At 41.5% G+C, this 17,987-nt stretch overlaps 1 long non-coding RNA gene across 1 annotated transcript; it reads right to left on the reverse strand.

Annotated features, from left to right (window-relative positions):
* Positions 1-2,190: 2,190 nt before the first annotated feature.
* LOC120443319 lies at positions 2,191-17,507 on the reverse strand. The gene is made up of 3 exons (XR_005615342.1): positions 17,159-17,507; positions 7,397-7,510; positions 2,191-6,471 (listed from the first exon to the last, which is right to left on the reverse strand). It is a non-coding gene; the product is annotated as an uncharacterized LOC120443319 (long non-coding RNA).
* Between the last annotated feature and the right edge of the window lie 480 nt (positions 17,508-17,987).

Consider the following 17,987-nt stretch of genomic DNA (forward strand, 5'->3'; position numbering starts at 1 on the left):
ATCTAAAAAATCATTTCATCCTTGTTTTTTATCATGAGCACCAACTTTCTCTCTCAGTTCTAGACGTCACAGCGTGGAGTCGCCTTTGCTCTCGTGTTCGTGTGGTACACTGTGAGCACAGCACAGCTTAGTGATGCTTAGATATTTTAAGGATGTGTGAGTACATTAGATTCCCTACAGGAAAACATTTTCAGAGGCGACCTCTCACAGTATAGCTGTCGATATATAGATGAGAGTAAAATGACAAAAATGGAAAAAAAATAAAATTTAGAAAGATGCTACTCATTCTGCATATTATCAGCTTAAAGCCTAGACTCTTAAAGTGTGGCTCAAAGCCCAGTGATGGTAATATTGATATTAGTTAAGTGGCTTTTGAGTTCAAAAAGTAAAGAATACATTAATAGTACATTTCAATCAGATATGGCAGCAGAGAATGAAACCAAAAAAGCATGTTGAATATCTCCAATATTTCAGTTTTCTTTTATTGATAGCATGGCCCCCTCTCACACGTTCATGTCAACACACTTGATATTATAAGGTGAGTTTGACACCTCAAGGTGCTTTAAAGGTAGGCAAAAATCTCACAATATAGAGAGACCCTGCTCATCAGACAGTCCCTTATGTGGAAACAGAAACTCAATTTTACCAGGAAGTTGCATCCATCTACCAACCAACACAGGGGTGAGTGGAAGGAGAAGAGAGAACAGACAGAGACCACCTAATACATGCTACAGGAGAGAGAAGAGTAAAGCTAATGACGTGAAATAGTAAGCCAATGACAGGAGGGGAACTGGGCAGAAGTGTTCAGTGCATTATAGCCTGTCCTCCAGCAGCCTGAGGCTATACCAGCATGACTAAGTGATGGATCAGGTTCATGGTCACCTGATCAGGCCCTAACTATAAGGTCTGGAGTCTAATCTTAAACCCACAGAGGGTTTCTGTATGCTAAACCTAAACTGGGAGCTGGCTCCCCCGGAGAGGTAAGCCTGCAGAGACATAAAGTGCTGCTATATAATTTGAAGAAAACACTTGTTTTTAACAGGAAGAACTCTTTAAGGTGTGATGGGGCCAGAGCATTCAGGACTTTGTAAGTAAGGCGAAGGATTTGAAATTAAATTCTGGAGGCAATAAAAAGAAACCAATATACTATATATACACTGGTATTTCTTTATTTGAAACAATAAAGCTGTTGTTTGATGTGTGGGTTCTCCTAAGTGGTCTGTTCCTGAGGTTGGCACTCCATTATAAGGGCAACAGTGTTGGTACCGCAGATTTCTCTTTCTATTTGTTGTCACAGTCATACTGAGCTGTCATGTTTACATGCAGATATCTGTGAAAATGAAAGAAGTACTCAATCACAAGACAACCACACACACATTAGGTAGTCTAGTTTCAGACAATTTCCTCATAAAATGAGGAAAACACCAATAAATATATTACTCTAAAATAACAAAAAACAACAAAACAAACAAACAAACAAAAAAGAGGGAACAAAATGTTCCCAAAAGGGAGATAAAGTTGCAAACATTTTATTTTTACTGTTAAGTTACTTGTTATTATGTATTTTTAATATACATTGCTGCATTTATTTGTGCAAAGCTGCTAGTTTTGTTTTTCTTTATTCACTGTGTGTGTGTGTGTGTGTGTGCGTTCTCTCTATTTACCTTTTTAACATTCCCGTCTAGACAAAAGCCGTCTCGTGTGCATTCATGCCACTTTACAGCGGGAGAGGACTCCATCATCTGTGATGGCCTGACCAACTTTTAAATGTCTCTGTCTCGAGCTGATTCAGTCTGCGGTGGAAAGGTGTGAAAAAGCAACAGTAAAATGGATAATGACCACTTTTTTTCTACTTCTGTGGACTCTAAAGCAGTGCTCTGTATTTCCTATACGTCTTCATCAGAATGGATCTCTTCCGTAAGCTGGAACTCTGCCGCTGACCGGCTAACTAAACCCAGCAAATTCCTGGTAACCACACCTCCTTCAACCGAGCGAGGAATCCTCTACCCCCCCCCACACCCTGCCTAGCTAATGTCTGTCCATGTTGATTTAGAATTTACAGCACTCGCCATCCTACACTGCAAAAACTACCGTAAGCCAAGAGAATTGAGGTATCCATTCTGACGACAGTTTTACGGCAGCTAAGTCCACTTAGCATTAAATCCTCCTCCTCCTGACTGAAGACTAACCTATTTTCAGACCAAAAGCAGGGCAGAGAGAAGGAAAAGCTTCGCTCAAATTTAGTGTTTAATTTAGTTAATATCACTGGTTCGCTCTGTAAATTTACAGCAGCCCTCAGTTTGAATTAGACTGCAGGGAGCAGTTGGAGAGAAGCTGCATCCGTATGAATAAAGTGTGTACGCTAATGCAAATTCACAGGCCGGGGTCGATACTGCTGTGTTTGCTTTTCTGCACTGGTCCCTGTTTACACAGTGTGTGTGTGTGTGTATTTGACGTGTTCCACATGCAGAAAACAGCTCAGTTAAAAAAGTAAGAAATGAGCACAACGCACAGTTCGTGTGGACGGGTGAACGAATATGTGAACGCTAAGCTGACGAAGTTACTTTTAGCCGACTGTTCAGAGCTTTACTGTGTAACACCTTCCAACTAACACATTCCTGATCTGTACTCTCACACGCTGTGTGCTCGAGTGCGTCGTTGTTTTTATGATAAATCAGCTGACTGTAATGCAATTTTCTGTGCAGCTGAAGCCTTCCTCCAATGTGAATATCAGTGTGAATAAATGACTGTCAGGGTCACAGCTGCGGTGTTAAATATGAACAAAAATGGAGCCTAGACCGATGCCTTTTTTACATCCGTTTAATGGTTCATATGTAGAATATAAATACGCGACTGACTGTGAAATCAGTCTCTCTTGGAGCATCTGTGGCTGTTCATTTTCAGTCCTGAATGCCAAATTAAATGTTGCATATTAATCCCAAGAAAAGAAACATTTCAGTAAAAAAAATGAATGAATTTGTCATGTTTATTGTTAACTTGTTACCAACCGTCAGGTCATCAGTGACTGGTTTAGATAGCGGTCACCAGCAATTGTTGTGTTGTCAGACAGAATCACAGTCTGACAAATGTTTATTGTTATCATCAGTCACACTACAAAAGAACCAGCACACAGACCAGTCCCTTACAAGCAGGACACACAAAGCCCACAATGTACAAAAGACCAGCAAGCAACACAATTCAAGAAAACACTCAGCACCTTTACAACAGTGCAAATGTTTAGTTTTTCCTGTAACTCAGTTTTTCATATAAAGATTTGACACTTGGTCTATTTATTTGTGACACGCACACTTTATAATAAATAACATTAAATGTTAAGTTATATAAATTCTATTAGCTGCTGTAAATGCTCAGTTTCAAACAGTTTTATCTGCTTTTCAATTTAGATGCCTGCAGTAGGATGTGACAAAGAGATATCCTTGTATGTGCGCGCCACAGCCCTGTTGTCCAAACCTTTTGTTTGCAAAGGGCAGCCATTTAGAAGGAAGTCTGATTAAAACAAGTATCTAAAAGGGAGAAGACCTAACAGCATGTTTCTGACAGAGGATGAATGGAGGACCAAAGCCCAGTATGAGAAGAAGAAAAAAATAAACAAGTGTAATAGATTCTCTGTAAATTGCTGCCTCTAAAACTGTTTATTTTTCTGAAATGATACAAACAATAAAAAAAAGGATAAAAGGGTTTTTCTTCAAAATACTGTATAATGCATTTTTTTTCTTCAATTAAGGGGTTTGGCAGTAATTAGGGAGAATAATGAACATGTGAGCTTACTATAAAGATGTGATTAAAGACTCTTTCACTTTCTGTTACGTGGGGGGGTCCTGAAAGATTAAAGTGTGTTTTTTACCTTCTGAACCTAATCAAAGATGTGATCAAGAGCTTAGAAACACAGAGAGGAGCAACATTAATTTCCCCGTGATTAGAAATGAATTGGAGTTTTGTGTCACAAACACCTGAAATCCTGAAAAATAAAGCCCTGATGAATCACCTCTCTGATTAAAGAAAGACATCATCAATCATCCACAAACCCTCTGATACTGAGCCCGGGAATCTGAAACCAATAAGCGGTCGACTGGGCGGATTCCTCTTTGATACAGAATCGCTTTATTACAAATGTCCGTCCTCCTTCCACAGAGACGTTTTCTCCACTCGAGAGTTAAAGCGGCGTTTCTGAGTGAGCTCAGGATGCTTTTTCACATCCGGATTTGGTCAGAGATATTGGAGCCTTCATGGGCTCACCTGCTAGTTTCTTTATTACATTTTAATAAAGAAACTAGCAGCTTGTGTTTTATTATTTCCTCCATCATGAAGGCACCCAGTCCTGAAAGTAAACACAGATTGTGCTACAGAGGATCTGTCTATCCCGCCTTTGTGGCAGAACAGATAGTCCATCGTTTATTTACATTCTTGGCCAGAAAAGAAGGTCACACTGTCTTAGCTTCATCAAACCATATCGAACACTGTAGGTCAGGCAAGTCATCAAAATCAGTCATCAGCTGCTGAATGTGTCCCTGCTCTATCACATCTGTAATCATCATTTCAGCTGAGGTGTTGGATGGTGCTGTACAGGCACGTCACTGTGATGTTGAAAAAGACAATGGCCAAACAAGCTACTGACTGTGACACTAAGTTGGAGCGACGCTGTTCTGAAGTCTTTCATGACGCTGACGATGTCCACCTCTAAAATGGCTAAAGGGGACATGAATATGGCCATTTTACATGAATCCATTTTCTTCTTATCTCGGTTGCGCACTCTATGCAGAGATGCACCCAGTCAACAGCCAGAGCCTTCAGCTCTTCCTGTGGGGAACAGAGGGTTTCCAAAGCCAGCCAGGAAACCTAATCACTGCAGCCTGTCCTGGGCCATCCCCAGATTCTCCTTCTAATTGGACATACCTCACCTAGGTGACCCAAAACAAACCAGCTGGCTGCTTTCTGTGTGGAGTAGTGGCTCTACTCGAGACAGTCCTTGAAGGAAGCCCATTTCCACCACTCCGTGATCTCAATCTTTCAGCCACTCCCTACGGCTCATGGCTATAGGTGAAGGTAGGAACATAGATCGACCAGGAAAGTGGAGAGCTTTGACTTCACCACAGCAGACCAGTACAGCATCCACATTACTGCAAACGCTGCACCAGTCCATCTGTCAGACCCTCGCTCCCCTCTTTCCCCACTCATGAACAAACTGCCCCACTGCAGGTTGGAGATCACCACATGTTGAAGCGAGCAGGACTACATCGGCAAAATAGCAGAGGTTCTATTCTGAGACCACTGAGCTCGACTCCCTTTCATCCCTTGACTGCATGTAAAAATTCTATCCATAAAAATTATGAACAGTATCGGTGTAAAGGAGGAGTCTGGGCTGAGTCCAATTTCAAGTGCAATAATGCAGGTGTCGTGCTGACTCAGGTGCTCTGATGTACTGTTTTATTTTATTGATGATCTATCTATTCTTAATAAATACTCTTAGCTGTGTCCACCTTAGTTTTAACAGTTTGTGCAGTTTTTCTAGAATCGATTCCACCTTTTCTATGAGAATTTCTTCCATTTCTAACTCTTCATTTGGTAAACAGTGCAAATTTGCATCTAAAAAGTTACCACATTAGTCCACTGTGCACAGTCTTTAACCTGAGTACAGCAGTCCACTAATTGCTGAGTGGCTGATTTGATTTGATTTGATTTTGAACCACGATTCAAACTTGGTTTAATACGGGTGTTTCTCTGTAGATAGATTTGCAGCTTCCTTTGTGAAAATAGCAGTAACATGAATAAAACTTAGTTTGATATCCACTGAACGTGATAAAGTGGAGTGTCTGTCGGTGATGGCTGCTGACAGGATGTTGCCTCGTCTCTGTTTCGCGCTCACAAAGAGAGTTCTTCAGAAACCTCAACTAATATATTTTTGGCTTTATACACATTTGGCTTCAGGGTCATCAATATTTTCATCAGAGCCCCCCCCCCACAACTCCAGGCCTCCTGCCACAGTAATATCCAGTATAATGAGTCTTTGCCAAGCAAACATGCCTGCAACAATATTGAGAGCTTCTTTCCTGTCCACTGACATTATTTCCCTGAGGAAAATGGAAATTACAAAAAGGAAAGAAATTCATCTATTCCATCCATCAACGCTGACCCACATCAGCAACAAACACAACAACAACAACTGCCCACCCCACCAACAATCTCACATCCAAGTCTCACGAACTTCCATTACGTTCTTACAATCGGCCTTTAAGCCAGGACGCACTTCACAGACAGTCGGATAAAGTCAGAGAAATAATCCAACGTGAACGCAGCAACTTCACATCTCTCTGTGGGGATGAACCATCTAGGCCGCGGGCTACGTGTCGTGTGGGATCTTGTCTTTGTCGGTTTGTCCCGATGTTGCCAGAAGCCTCTTTTGGCGTCTCGCTAATTAAGCGGCAATATGACCTTTGGCCTCCAGGCAGCAACCTAAAAGAGAGAGAAGGAGAAACACAGAGCTCATGTTCTTTGTCTTTTTGTCCTTTGACAAAGAGCGAGACTGAAATATTTCTCCCTATTTGAATCATTAAATCCAAAATTCTTCTTGATCCCAAACCGAAGGGGAAATTCTACTGATTTCTACAGAAAATTTTTACATAAGCAAAACAAAGCACTGATTCCTTCCTGCTCTCAAGTATGACATGAACATGATTTAACTTTTTACCACTTGAAAGTCTGCTAGGAACAACGTTTGAAGCGCTTTTCTGAATTGACTGGTTTCTGTCGTACTTTAGGTCTGCTTATAGAACACAATGACTTTAGATCAGAAGCTAGTGAGGGTAAAATAAATAATATAAACAAATACATAGGATATCGTACTTTTTTCAGTGATGGTAGTTTGTTAAAAGAGGCACCACGGTGGTGCAGTGGTTAGCACTGTTGCCTCACAGCAAGGACAGGCCTGAATTCATTAGCCAGCTGGGCCCTTTCTGTGGAGTGTGCATGTTCTCTCTGTGGGTTCTCTCCAGGTACTCTGGCTTCGTCCCACAGAAAAGTAACATTCATGTTAGGTTAATGAGTGATTCCGAACCATGAGGTGTGAATGTGCGAGTGAATAGTTCTGTCTCTGCAATAGACTGGTGTTGCCGGATGACACAGTGACTGTGAACTAGATAAGTGAATGCAAGAATGGATGGATGTTACTATAGGTGAGATCACAATATTGTAAGAACACCACAAAAATCAATTTGAAATTTGGTAATCTGTTAAAGGGACTATGGACTCGTTTCTGCTCATTTTCACATCTCTCCATGGAACACCTTTTTTTTTTATTTTAGGGACATGAACAAAGTTAGAGAAAGCCACAAGGTACACAACCCAAAGAATGTTAAAAACAAAGGGTCTCCCTCCTTACCTGAGCATGGCCATCAAACTTGGAAACTGTGGCTTCTCAGCAGCTCAGCTCCGACCCCCACTGTCGATCTGACTCAAAAAACTGGGGTCAGTGTGAATGAGAGGTTGATGTTTGCTGTTGAAATGGCAGATCACACAATGAAAGAATGATGGTAATTAAAAAAGCATACCACACCCTTGTTGGCAGGTTGTAGTGCAAGAACAACACTTGCATACATCGTCTAACAACATGCTATAGAGCAGGGGTCCCCAATCTCAGTCCACGAGGGCCGGTGTCCCTGCTGGTTTTAGATGTGTCCTTGATCCATCACAGCTGATTTAAATGGATAAATTACCTTCTCAACATGTCTTGAAGTTCTCCAGAGGCCTGGTAATGAGCTAATCATGTGATTCAGGTGTGTTGAACCAGGGTGAGATCTAAAACCTGCAGGGACACCGGCCCTCGTGGACTGAGATTGGGGACCCCTGCTATAGAGTGACTAAGTGTGCTCATGACTCACGTGCATGCTTACACATGAAACACAAAGCTGTCACACAGAATAAACACACACTCAGGCTTCACGGGGAACACACATTCACACTTCAGCAAAATGAGAGTTAAACGTGAGGTGAAAGGAGACTGGCAAACATGGGAGGAAGAGCAGCAGCACCCACACTCAGTCTGACTCCGGTCTGGTGTGTAATGTTGGCAGATGTCTTGATTAGCAATGGCATAGCTGATTGTTTCGCAAAAGCTCAGTCAAGAACACTTTCTGCTACGTTTCGAGTCCTGTTTCGACCCCACTCTTTGTGTACACGCCTGAGAAAACTGTACTGCATGAAAAAAGTTGGAAGTCATCCATTTTTAACTTTTTTGTTTTAAGCACCTATTTAACAAACTCAAGGATTTGGCTGGACTGTAACATATCCCTGTTTTCAAAGGCAGGGTGCACTTTTGACAAGTTGTATGTCCATAACAGAGAATATTTCAACTATTACATCCATGTAAAGTCATATTTCCACATTCACGTGTTTGCTCATCTCAAAACTTGAGTGTAGTTGAGGCTAAACTTGAATGAGAGGCTGTTCTAAAAGCTCTGTGTCAGTCGAAGGATCTCCCTGATGCCGGCATATCAAATCCACAGCGTTAGCTGTCCCCCCCCCCCCACCTGCTGTTTAATTCTTTTTTTTTATGAAGGAGAGCCAATCATAGTAGACTGTAGATATATTTGGTGAAAGAGTTTGAAGATGGATGCTAGGCAGGAGGAAAAGCGGAAGACCTCAGAGAAGATTCATGGGTGTAGAGAAGAAGGTGTGACAGGGTCTGCGTTCTGTCCCTCGCACCAACCTTCTTACCTTTGAGGGCAGAGGTTCCACCCCCTGGAACTCTCTTCCATATGAGCTTCACCAAGCTCCATCACCAGAGTCCTTCAAACAACTTTTCTAAACTATCCTCTTCAACCAAACCCTGAAAATCTTTTTGTTACTCTTGTGTAAAACGTCCTTGGGTTCCTTGAAAGGTGCTATACAAATCAAAGCTTTTATTATTATTATTATTAGGGGAGGATGCTGGGATAGAGTGGGATGGAGGCCAGTGATCTACTGTGGTGAGCCCTAAAGGGAGCCGCCAAAAGGTGAAGACGATGACTCCAGTTTATTTCGGTGCTGTGGTGTAACTCAGCAATGTCACTTTGACAGGGACAGAATCTGTTGGCTGGAAGGGGATTTCTCTGGCTGCATGGAGATAAAATTTGTGTTTGGAGGAGTGAAGATTATGTATGCATCCCCACAGGTGCACCTATTCTTTCACAACATCAGGCCACAGGCATCTGTAACTTTGAGTAATTGTATAGATGTACCGAAGGCCTCATCTCATCCACCCACGACACTTGAAGGGAATCAATAGAAAGGTATAAAATCCTTGCATTCATTGAGCTCTTTCTCTGAGACCTTTGCTCCTCGTTTCCTTGGTACCAATGTCTGTGAAGCACTAAAAAATGATTGATATCACTAATGTTGGGGGCCCGAGCTCTTTAATGAAAACAACTGGAACATTGTTGGGATGTTCTTAGATGTAACATCATCAGTATACACGCACAATGAATGGCGACTTGTCAGTAAATGATTGAATAAATAAGAAAGATCAAAAGTTTTTGAATAATTTGCTTGCCTCACCTTTTTCCTGCCTTATCTTGTTCTTCCTCCTGCCTCTGCCTGCTACTTTCCTTATCTTCCTCCTCAGCTCCTTCCTTACTGTCTCCTCTTCCTCATCTCATCTCATCTATCCTTTACTCCGTCTCCTTTTATCTGTCTACAATCCATCATTTATTTACAGCTTAGAGAGCCCTTCCATTATGATGGAGTGATAAAATATCTTGTGGTCACCTGAATGAATTGAAGATTTTCTGGCAGCGAATCGAACATCCTCAGGTTTCCTCCCGATGAGAAGAAAAATATCTGGGAAGCCAAAACACTGAGCAGACAGTCCTGCTCGATCAAGCCCTGCAAGACTTGGCTAACTTTCAAACACCCATCAGAGATCGATTGAAGCGGTCTGTCGCTCTAATTGAACGCTCCCACAGGTCGAACCCCAAACCGTGGAAACCCAAACACTTGAACTGAGACGACTCAGCCTTGGAGGAGCACGGCTCCTGGACAAAGTCCAGTCAGAGCCTCTTTCTGCAGCTGCTTTCCATAGCAGAGAAAAGTGCTCTCTCCTACAGGAGCAGCAGCGTGTTCTTCTTTAATCCTCCTTTTAACTATTCAGGTTCTGTCTGCTCACATGTTCCAAAGGAGATCCCAGACTTCCCGCATCTGAAAAACGCTTCAGAGGATCCCAGGAAACTCGTACAGCCTCCAGGAAAGCAGACTGTCTGATAAACACTTTGTTCACTCTGCAGCAGCTCATCTGCAGCTCTCTTCATGCTGCCGCTGAGCCTCTGAATTCATTTTAAAATCCTGCTACTCACTTCCAGGTGTTACATGGTGGAGGCCTTGAATATATTCCTGAATTGCTGTCCCCTTATCGTAATGTGAGACCTACAAGGTCCTCTTACCCAGTGCAGGCCGCTGTCCCTGGTGAGAATGAATCCAAAGACGCTTTTCGAGGGGGGATATTTTCAGATTTTGTTACTAAATGGTTTGACTCCTGTACATCTGCGATGCCTCATAGTGACATTTTTTTAACCGGAGGCTATTTATTTGAAATCAAAATCTTCCCACAAACTTTAACTCCAGCATAAATTTGAAGTTACTACTTCTATGGCAAGAAGTAAAACATGAGCAAGGTACACACTGAAATAAATACAGCACACTTTTGCTGGACAAAACCTCCAGTCTTAACAGAGATATTTGATTTTATTATACATACTGTACTGGATTTAATGGATTTGTCGTATTCTTAGGTAAGGCTCGGGTAAAGACTGATAGACATTTTTCTTTTTTCTTTTGTACACATATTGATTAAGGAGAAAACTGCCAGATTAACCAGCCTTACTAAAACAGCATGCTTTACCCGGCCCAGAGGCTCTCTAAATATACCATAACAGAAAAATAATATTAATAATATGCTAATAGTGGTTGCCCTATAGATGCTAATTCTTTATGTTTCAATACGTGAAATCTTTCTCCAAATGGTACACCTCTCTGTGGTCAGGGTTAGGGAGGGGACATGGCTGGATTAGGCCAGCAGCCTTTCTCCAGTTTTACTATAACAGCAATAAAAATCTGTTCAATTGTGTCAAGTAATGAGAAACTGACATTTGGGCTTCAACAACATGGTGCTAAGGAGACACAGTGTGGTGTTATTCTTGCATTTCCTTAAAATCAGACCTTCTTTGATCTCATTTTGATTGTGTCTCATGAAAACACGTGACATTTTAAAAATTCTGTAGCTAAGACTCTCTTTTAATTAAAAAATACTATTATCATCTGTAACTTTAACAAGCTTGTTGAGCCCAGCAGTTTTGTTATGAACTAGACGAGCGGTACTTCGAGGAAAATACAGAGAAAGTACTGAGTCAGCCTCCTACAAACTACATTTATTTAAAAATGCATGAATTATGATTATAAAAGCAGGGTAATTTTCATATTGCTCTCTGTGGTGAGCAGATATGCTCATTCTGCCAGAGCCTCACAGCTGATAAAGCCTCGCAGTTGGGCGATAAGAGTTAGCAGAGATACCGTAGCTAAACACAGCTCACCCCCTCCGATTTATGACGCTCAGCTCTGTGGAATAATGTGTGTTTTTAATGTAAATGTGCATTATGTAAACTCACAGGGTTACGCTGAGGATTCATTAATCTTTCCATTAGTCAGACAGTTATTAATTTTCATTTAAAGGTGCACAAAGAGGGACTGTTGTGTGAAATCACAGCCTATTTATCAGCCGGGAACCAGGAGGGAAGACGACTGTTCAGACCCAAAAAAGGTGTGTGCATCCAGATTAAAGGAGCAGACCGGGGATTTAGAAAAGAACAGGCATCCTATCAGTTTTTACATTTCCTCCATGCTGTCATTCCTTAAACCATGAAAATCGGTGAGTACTTAAATCATTTGACACATTAAGATCTGTCACATCATGTTGACTAGTCCAACACACCCCATGTCAACAGCTGTATCATTTTTCACTCAAAGCATGTCGTGAATGTGAGGCTTAGTGTCTGCATTCATTTTGTTACTAATTGTTTTTCCCCTTTTCATGAAGGATTGTGGGTTAAACACTTACGTCCACAGTCATGCCATCTGGACCAACCACCTTTCCACTTTTCATCTGTGACATTCTCGTTGTTCAGGAAGACATTTTCTCGACACCCTCTTTCACTCTTTCACCACTTCTTCCACACTAAACTACAAGTTGTGCGAGCACACAGCCAAGGTTTGGAAGATCTTGGTTGCGTTAAGAGATTTGATTGGGCAATACAGTGTCGTAATGAAAACGAACGACTGTGCTGCTGTTGTGGGCTGCTTGTAGGGACGGTGAACAGCTGCCCTTGAATTGACCCATCAGACCAAATATGCATCAGCCTACCAGGCCAAGATGAGGTCCGTGATCTCCATCCATACATTTCTCCTTACTTAGTGTCCAGCCTCACAATAGCATTGTGGAGGACCCCACACACCCCTCACACACACACTTCTTGCACAATGCTCAGTCTTTTGCACATGTCTATTGCACTGTCTGGTGTTGCACTGTCTTTGTTTTGTTTTTATGCAATTTTTGCACATTGCACTTTATGTAGCCCTGTGTTAATTGTCTGTTGTATGTCATATGTAGCGCCATGGTCTTGTAGGAACATTGTCTCGTTTCGCTGTGTACTGTACTACTGCACGTGGTTGGAATGACAAAAAAGCCACTTGACTTGACCTGACTCCACATACAGCTCACTATAAGGCCTTTTCCTTCAACTTTGCCACCTCTCTCGCTGCCGTATGTCTAGCCTCCCAGTACTGATGAATACTTTCTATATCTACCTATCTCACTTTTTCTCTGCTATCTTCGCCCCTTCAATACTTTCCTGGCTTTTCTAATAACCATTGGTGATGAATGGTAAATGATTACTGAGTGAACTGAGTAATCACAAAAATGTGTCTCACTTCTTGTTCCATGGTTTTTTAACTATATGTCCAAAAGATGTATAATAAAAGAGAGATTTTGCTCTTTAACTTTCCACCTCGAAGTCTTTTTGGTCACATGGGCTCTTCTCCACAACTGTTGTTCAATAATATTTAGCCAGCCAGTTTTGACATCCATCAGGTTACCTGTAACCTATTTAGGGTTGTGGTTAGGTGCACAGTTATGGCTTTTAAATGAATTTTCACATACTTGAAGTCTTGTAACAGAAGAGCTGTGGGGCTAACAAGAGCATGTGGCTAAAGTGCAACCTAACCCCAACCCTTGGTGGTCGGGTGGTAATGTGGTCGGCTGGTAACGTGGTGTAAGAGGCTAAATCACTGGTTAAACTATCTTTGTGCAGTCCTCCACCTCCCCAACTCCACCTCATCCACTTTGTTTAGCATGTCTTATCCAAAGTTTCCACTGTCATCTTCTTGGGAGGTCCAGTCACCTTCTGTCTTCTTCTGGACTTTTCAATTGCATTCACATTTTTTTACCATGTAAGGTGGAAAATATTTTTCTTTTGTGAACATTTAGCCTGGAGAAATAGTTTGCTGCTTTATAAGAAAGCCCTCCGCAAAGCCAGAACATCTTACTATTCGTCACTGATTGAAGAAAATAAGAACAACCCCAGGTTTCTCTTCAGCACTGTAGCCAGGCTGACAAAAAGTCAGAGCTCTACTGAGCCAACAATCCCTTTAACGTTAACTAGTAATGACTTCATGAACTTCTTCACAAATAAAATTTTTATCATTAGAGAAAAAATTACCAATAATCATCCCACAGATATAATATCATCTACAGCTACTTTTAGTACCATCGATGTTAAGTTAAACTCTTTTTCTCCAATTGATCTTTCTGAGTTAACTTCAATAATTACTTCCTCCAAACCATCAACGTGTCTTTTAGACCCCATTCCTACAAAACTGCTCAAAGAAGTCCTGCCATTAATTAATGCTTCAATCTTAAATATGATCAACCTATCTCTAATAATCGGCTACGTACCACAGGCCTTCAAGCTGGCTGTAGTTAAACCTTTACTCAAAAAGCCATCTCTAGACCCAACTGTCTTAGCTAATTATAGGTCAATCTCCAACCTTCCTTTCATATCAAAAATCCTTGAAAGAGTAGTTGTCAAACAGCTAACAGATCATCTGCAGAGGAATGGCTTATTTGAAGAGTTTCAGTCAGGTTTCAGAGCTCATCACAGCACAGAAACAGCTTTAGTGAAGGTTACAAATGATCTTCTTATGGCCTCTGACAGTGGACTCATCTCTGTGCTTGTCCTGCTAGACCTCAGTGCAGCGTTCGATACTGTTGACCATAATATCCTATTAGAGCGATTAGAACATGCTGTAGGTATTACAGGTACTGCACTGCAGTGGTTTGTATCATATCTATCTAATAGACTCCAATTTGTTCAAGTAAATGGAGAGTCCTCTTCACACACTAAGGTCAATTATGGTGTTCCACAGGGTTCAGTGCTAGGACCAATTCTATTTACATTATACATGCTTCCCTTAGGCAGCATCATTAGAAGACATAGCATAAATTTTCACTGCTATGCAGATGACACGCAGCTCTATCTATCCATGAAGCCAGGTAACACACACCAATTAGTTAAACTGGAGGAATATGTTAAAGACATAAAGACCTGGATGGCCGCTAACTTTCTGCTTCTTAATTCAGATAAAACTGAGGTTATTGTACTCAGCCCTGAAAATCTTAGAAATATGGTATCTAACCAGATTCTTACTCTGGATGGCATTACCTTGGCCTCCAGTAATGCTGTGAGGAACCTTGGAGTCATTTTTGACCAGGACATGTCCTTCAGCGTACATATTAAACAAATATGTAAGACTGCTTTCTTCCATTTGCGCAACATCTCTAAAATTAGAAATATCCTGTCTCAGAGTGACACTGAAAAACTAGTTCATGCCTTCATTACTTCCAAGCTGGACTACTGTAATTCATTATTATTAGGATGTCCTAAAAACTCGCTGAAAAGTCTTCAGCTAATCCAAAATGCTGCAGCAAGAGTCCTGACAGGGACTAGAAAGAGAGAGCATATTTCTCCTGTTTGGGCTTCCCTTCATTGGCTTCCTGTTAAATCCAGAATTGAATTCAAAATCCTGCTCCTCACATACAAGGTCTTAAATAATCAGGCCCCATCTTATCTTAATGACCTTGTAGTACCATATCACCCTATTAGAGCACTTCGCCTCGCTCTGCAGGCCTACTTGTTGTTCCTAGAGTATTTAAAAGTAGAATGGGAGGAGAGCCTTCAGTTTTCAGGCCCCTCTTCTGTGGAACCAGCTTCCAGTTTGGATTCGGGAGACAGACACTATCTCTACTTTCAAGATTAGGCTTAAAACTTTCCTTTTGTTAAAGCATATAGTTAGGGCTGGACCAGGTGACCCTGAATCCTCCCTTAGTTATGCTGCAGTAGACGTAGGCTGCCGGGGATTCCCATGATGCATTGAGTTTTTCCTTTCCAGTCACCTTTCTCACTCACTATGTGTTAATAGACCTCTCTGCATCGAATCATATCTGTTATTAATCTCTGTCTCTCTTCCACAGCATGTCTTTATCCTGTTTTCCTTCTTTCAACCCAACCGGTTGCAGCAGATGGCCCCGCCCCTCCCTGAGCCTGGTTCTGCCGGAGGTTTCTTCCTGTTAAAAGGGAGTTTTTCCTTCCCACTGTCGCCAAAGTGCTTGCTCATAGGGGGTCATATGATTGTTGGGTTTTTCTCTGTATTTATTATTGTGCGATCTACTGTACAATATAAAGCGCCTTGAGGCGACTTTTGTTGTGATTTGGTGCTATATAAATAAAATAGAATTGAAAATTGAATTGAACATACTTGCATGCAAATTAGACAGTGATTGTGCTCTTAAAACCTTACCAGCCCCACTAGAGGTTAGAGGTTTTTTCATGTCACAGCTTGTAAAAGTTTCCACATCAAAGCAAAGAGACCACTTAAAAAACTGAGAGAACAGAACGTACAAAGAACGAGATACAATAATAGATCATTTCAAAGTATGGAGCCCTGTACAGAAGCCATAGGTTCAAAACTTTTTTAAGGTCACACTACTATTTTTTTCTTTTAATTTTCAGAACTAAAGATCAAACATATCAGAGCTATTATCATAGGTCAATGCACATCAGACAGGTTGCGAACTTCAAAGGCTTTCCTCTCCCAACTTGGCATGGAGGACAAACTCTCACTGCCAATACTTTGTCTGGGGATGGGAGGGAATGATGTCAGCGGTCGCTGTCTGCGCCTCGGCTCGCCGCCCAAATCTGCTCAGATCAGCGCCAGGGCTGGACCGTTTTCCATAACACCCCCTCACATATCAACATGGCTTAAGCGCTGGTTTGTGCTCTGGCTGCAGATGAGGTAAACCGCGGCCGCCGCGTCCTTTGTTTACATCATTAGAGCTGTGTGATGCGCTCTGAGCAGCAGACATGCGGGTCGCTCCCGACCGTCTGTGCTGAGGGAAAGCTGTGGAACATAATTCACCTCACTGCAAAAACACCTAAAGGAAGCTGCTTTTACGAAGCACGCATTTTCCCACCTTTAGTTCGAGCAGCTTCTAAGTTGACCCCTAATCTCGTCTGATGAGAAGTAAGAACATCAGTGACTGCTGTGGTTAAATGGTGACAGTAGTTTTGTGCTTAAACCTGACCTGAGCAAATGAAAGCTAAACTACAAAAGAAAGAAATAACTCAGAGAGTGGAAACCAAACCCAAACGTTCAGAAGACAAAGCCTGATAACTCTGAATAAACTCTTAGAAACACTGTTCCAACTACCTGATGCAGAATTTGCAGCTTGTTCACAGAAGACGTTATCGCTAAGTGTGTAAATCAAAACATGCCAAAGGACACCTTTTACTAAATCTGTGAGCAGCTTAGTCTTAAATGACCTTGTACAGAAATCCAACATCAAAGATGAAAAATCAAAATCAAATCAAAGAACCTTTGCTCGGTGTTTGGCATTGGTTTATTCTCATAATTTTAACTGTTGTCATGTTTAATAACTATATATATATATTTAAATTTAGTTTAAATGCATAGGAAGAAAGAGACACTGCAATGCAATATTTCCTCTCTGAAATGGAGTGGGGGAAAAGAAAGTTTCCAAAAATGTGGAAAATAAATTACTCACAGGTTTCTACTGTTCGTTCCAGCATCTAATTCATTTTATTCACTTCTCTTCCTTCCCGTCTGTCCCTTCTGACTTTCGCTGTTGTCTGTGTGCTTTGGTCAGGCGTGCCGGTTGGCAGCGCAGCGTCGATCCTCACCTCTCCTTCCATTTGATTAAATCATAGCATTAGTACAGAGACAGGTCCCGCGGAGTCAGGTGCAGAATTATTAACCTTTGCTGTCGGAAGGACGGCTCTCTTTCTCTGCAGGCCTGCGGTGAGACGACCGGCCAAGATGGACGCTCGCTTCGCAGTGTGTGGCTGGTGTGTGTGTGTCAGTGAGAAAGATGAAGCTAGGTGAGGTGGTCAGCTTGTTGCGCAGAGTGAAGTCAGAGGATAGTTCAGCTGCTCAGTCCTCACTGAGGACGGGGAGTGACTGATCCTCTGAGGTCAAACACAAAAATAATCACGAATTTTTTTTCTTGATGTTTTCAATTCAATTCATTTTAATCTATTACAAGAACAGTCACCTCAAGGTGCTTTATATTGTAAGGTAGACCCTACAATAATAAGTAGTATTATTAGAATTATTAGAATTTAATTCCTCAAACTACAAAGTCAGCCTCTTCATTCTTCCCCAACGACGCCTTTATAGAATCAGCAATTTACTTTTTGCCATCATCTTCATTACCCTGCTGTAAAAGGTGACGCATCCATCTGGCAGAGAAACCGCATATTTTTATTTCTTTAAGTCATTTATTTTTAATGAAGATGATTTTGTAAAAGGTTTGCTGTTTATTCTCCTCTTAGCTTTTGCTGCTTAACATATTTCAATAATCTCCACAGGAAGAA

This window comes from Oreochromis aureus, linkage group 2, assembly GCF_013358895.1.
Source record: "Oreochromis aureus strain Israel breed Guangdong linkage group 2, ZZ_aureus, whole genome shotgun sequence".
NCBI classification, from domain to species: Eukaryota; Metazoa; Chordata; class Actinopteri; order Cichliformes; family Cichlidae; genus Oreochromis; species Oreochromis aureus.